This window comes from Sorex fumeus, unplaced genomic scaffold (assembly GCF_029834395.1).
Source record: "Sorex fumeus unplaced genomic scaffold, SorFum_2.1 ptg000013l, whole genome shotgun sequence".
Classification (NCBI taxonomy): Eukaryota; Metazoa; Chordata; class Mammalia; order Eulipotyphla; family Soricidae; genus Sorex; species Sorex fumeus.
Window position 1 is genome coordinate 5,107,688 of NW_026606070.1, and position 4,595 is coordinate 5,112,282.

A 4,595-nucleotide genomic window follows, 5' to 3' on the forward strand; every position below is an offset into this window, starting at 1 on the left:
GAAAAAAAAGTAAGGTGGAATTCATCCTCAATTCAATCAGCTAATCAGTGGCTAAATAAATAGCAGCACTCCTTCTTAAAAAGAAAAAAGAATTAGTGTCTCCAAACAGACCCTGAGAGGGGAATCATGTCTGCCATGGAGGCAGGGGAAGGGTGGAAAGATGGGGTATACCGGGGGATATTGGTGGTGGGGAATCCCACTGATGGAGGGATGGGTGTTTGATCATTGTGTGATTGTAACCCAAACATTAAAGTTTGTAACTATTGTAAATATCTCACGGTGATTCAATAAAATTAAAAAAAAAAAGAATTAGTGTCTCAGGGCTAGAGCGATAGCACAGTGATAGCACAATAGTCTAGATTCATTCCTAGAGAAATTCTGACTTAGTTATTTCATACTATTTTAGCTGCATGTGACTATTCTACACTTCTCTGTGTTCAGTATGTTTTTGGCATATGGGAGAAAAGTCCTATATAGTTTATTTGTTTGGTTTTATTTTTCTGGGCCACACCCAACAGTGTTCAGGGCTTATTAATGGCTCTGTAATTAGGAATCACTGCTAGTGGGCTCAGGGGTGTGGGAAGTCAAACCTAGGTTAGCCACGTGCAAGACAAATGAACCACCCACTATACTATTGGTCTGTCCCCATCTCATGTAGTTCTATGTGGTCCAGATCATATCATCATCAAGAGGGTTAAATATATAAATTCCTCAAGCCACAGTAAGCATACATGCACAGATCTAGTGTTCCTATGTAAGGCACGTTCCTGCCAATTGAATGCTATCTCTGTGAACAAGTGGGTTAGGTCCTAACAAAAAAATGTTGAAATATAGTGACAATTTAAAGGAAAAAAATTCTTATATGAGGGCAGTTTTGTGATACTTGAATCTGCAGATATAATCAAAAGATTAGAGCAAATTTGTAGTGTAATGAATAAATATCTAGAATTTTTTAAATTTAAGGCACTTTATAGAAGAGGGCTTAATATTTGTTAAATTCCTGCCAAAATCCAGCTCCCCACCCACCACCTGGCCCCCTGGCGCCATGTAATCCCATCAACGGCCAAGACTCAGAAACTATAAAATCCAGCTCCCGGACGAGAACAGTCCAGTCTGCCCCCGCGCCTGGCTGTTCCTCACCGGGGCCCGTTGGAGGGGAGCGGGTTGAGCTTTCCTCCCGGCCCCGACCAGGGCTCCGGCAGTCGAAGACCTCCAGGACCAGCCACCACCATGCTGAGACCACTCTCCGCACACCTGAAGGTACTGGCAGAGGGACAAATCCACGCGGGTTCCGGGGCCGAGATCTCCCAGCCTACTCGGATTGGAGTCGAGCATCCTCCACCCAGATCGTCCAAATTCCAGTAGGTGGGGGTCACACCCACCACCTGGCCCCCTGGTGCCGTGTAATCCCATCAACGGCCAAGACTCAGAGACTATAAATTCCAGCTCCCAGAACCGCGCGGCCACATTTGCGGCCGCGCGACATCTTATCAGGACATCCTTTATGACATCTTATTATCTCATTCCTACTTTGGACAAACTTGCAGGCTATCGAATGTAGCCTGCCCACAGGGCAGAGTCTGGCAAACTCCCCGTGGCGTACCAAATATGCCAAATACCAGTAACAATGATGGGTCTCATTCTCCTAAAGAGCCTTGAATATAATCTCAGGGTTAGGATGAAAGAGACGTTACTGGGGCCTGCTCGAGGCAATTGACGAATAACAGGATGATGAAATGAAATGAAATGAAATGAAAAATTCCTGCCAAATATTACAGAGTTTGATCAGCCTAATTTCCTTCTAGCCAGAAATCAATCTCTATATAATTGAAATAACTATTTCAAATGGAGTGCCTTCCTACCTTTTGGGCTGGGATTTTTTAAATCCTTCTAGGCAAAGACCACTATCTCTAAGTTTCCAATTCAAGGAAATTCTATGTTGGATAATGTATAGAAAGTATACCTACTTAACCAGAAAAATCAAATAAATAAAATGCAATTGATATCTTGAGTATCTGAGGCTCTTTACTGTTTATCTCCTATGAAAATTTGGTAAAATCTTTTCAGTTTCCCTATTTTATATGTTTTATACTGTACTATTTTATATTCTAATTCACTATTGATTAAATAATTCATTACTTTTGATAGTCTAACATCTTATTGAGAAGCAAGATCATAGAACAATATGGTGAGGAAAACAGGAGAAAAATCCCTAGATATTTTGGGAACAGAGAAAAAGAGGTGTTTCATTCAAGCTGGAGAGAGTTTTTTGGGAAGCCCTTAAAAGGGGACACCATTTTTTCTAAGACCATAGAGAAAGGGCAGAGGAAATATTAGTGAAGGCACAGTTAGATCTGAGCATACTCTGTGTTGTAGATATTGGTATCATACTTGGGCCTTTATTTAGGTTTCACCAGTTTTACACATAGTTGTATTCTAAGTCTATACAATCATTTTTTAGAATTTTAAGTCAGACAAAAGTTGATCAGGAGAGTAAGTTGTAACTCGTTATAGCACATAGGAAAAATTTGAAACTGGTCAGCAGGGTGGAGAAATAAGACAGTGGGTGACAACAGGAGTTGTCTTGTATACAGCTGACCCTGATTCTATTCAAGCACTTTTTTATGGTGTTCAAGAAACACCTCCACCTGAACACCACCAGCAGTGATCCGTGAGTGCAAGGCCAGGAGTAATCCCTAGCACCACTCGATGTGGCAGAAGGAAGGGGAAAGAGAACAGAGAGGGAAAGGGAAGAGGAAAGGGAAAGAGAGAGTGTGTGTGGGGGAAGGGAGGGAAGGACAGTCAATAAGGTTGCAGAACATGAGAGGAATTCAATAAATATTTAATCTCTAAAACGTACACTAGTCTTATAAGTAATAAAAATGGTGTTGAAAAGGAAATATGAAGAAAAAGTCAGAGTCAAAGATGATATACGTTTCTAATACTGCTTATTTTATTCAAATAGAGAAAGAATTTTGAGGACAAGGTTTAAGGAGAAGGTGTTTCTTTCTAACAGTTTGAACATTGAAGAGTATGAGTTATGTGCAGAGTATTCCAATCCCATAAAAAAGTTAATTGTAAAAAGTTGAAGTGGGCCAGAGAGCAGAGAAGGCACTAGCCTTGCACGCAGTCAACCCAGATTTGATTCCCATCATCCCATATGGTCTCTTGAGCACTGCTAGGAGTGATTCTTGAGTGCCAAGCCCTTGAGTAACCCCTAAGCATCGTTAGGTTTGCCTGAGAGATTCAAAATTCAACATAGTAGAAATTTTTTTTTAAAAAAGCACTATCTTTCTCAGCCATCTACTTTGTAAATTTTGGGGGGACTGGGAGGTTTTCTAATAGGTAGGATGCTTGGTGTTACCAAGTAACAAAATTCTGGATAAAACAGGGTAAGGTTTTTAACCTTTAAATTTTCAACATTACAAAAAGTTCATAAACCTTTTTGCCAATAATAGTACCAATCCTAACACCATACTTGGAATGCATCTTTAAAATACTGCCTTCAGGAGCTGGAGCAATGCTACAAGGGTAGGGTGTGCTTGCCTTGCATGTGGCCAAACTGGTTGTATTTGTGGCACCCCAAATGGTCTCCTGAGCCCGCCAGGAGTGATTTCTGAGTGCAGAGCCAGGAGAAAGTTCTGAATGTTGCAGGTGTGGCCCCAAATGACGACTACAACAACAAAAGTAAAATACTACCTTCAAAGCCTATTTGTTTTATGAAAATGTTTACTAAGATACAAAGCTTAACTTTTAGGGCATACTTCCTTTATCCAACTAGTCAAAACTCATATGGAGACAAATTTGATGAAGGTCAAACAGGGAAACACTCCAACAATAAACTCAAAATATGCAAAGGTGTTATTTTAGCACCTGGTTAAAATGTTTTACCAAGGATGTAGTATTAAGGCTAATGTACTGGGTGATTATATCTGTGATCATTTCTAAGCAAGCAGCTTTTAAATAGGAACATAGATTTCCAGAGCAGAGAAATAGACTGAGCATGTACTTTTATTGCATGCCAGACACCCAGGTTCAATCTCAAGAGCCGTGTCCCAACACAACCCTGCTCCCCACATTTTCCATCCTCTTTAAAAAAATAAAAGCGGGCCAGAGTGATAGTACAGAGGGTAGGGCATTTGCCTTGCACGCGGCCGGCCTGGGTTCAATCCCCGCCATCCCATATGGTTCCCCAAGCACTGCCAGGAGTATCAACACCCCTGAGCATCGCTTGGTGTGATCTAAAAAGCAAAATAAATAGATAAATAAATAAAAACATAAGTGGTTGCACACTAACATACAACATTATCTTTATCTACATTACTGAGCCTGCTCGAGCAAACCGATGAACAATGGGAGGACAGTGCTACAGTGCTTAAAAGGCTATTTAAGTCCTGAGCGCTCCCATGCGTGACCCAAACCCCCGACATGGGATGGAAATGACCACATAACTCGACCTGATAATTTGAGTTTGAAGAAAACATTGATAACTCATTCTAGATGAAGTTTCTGATTTAGGCAGTCCTGTCCAATCATGGGCTGGAGCAATAGCATAGTGGGTAGGGCATTTGCCTTGCACGCTGCCTACCTGGGTT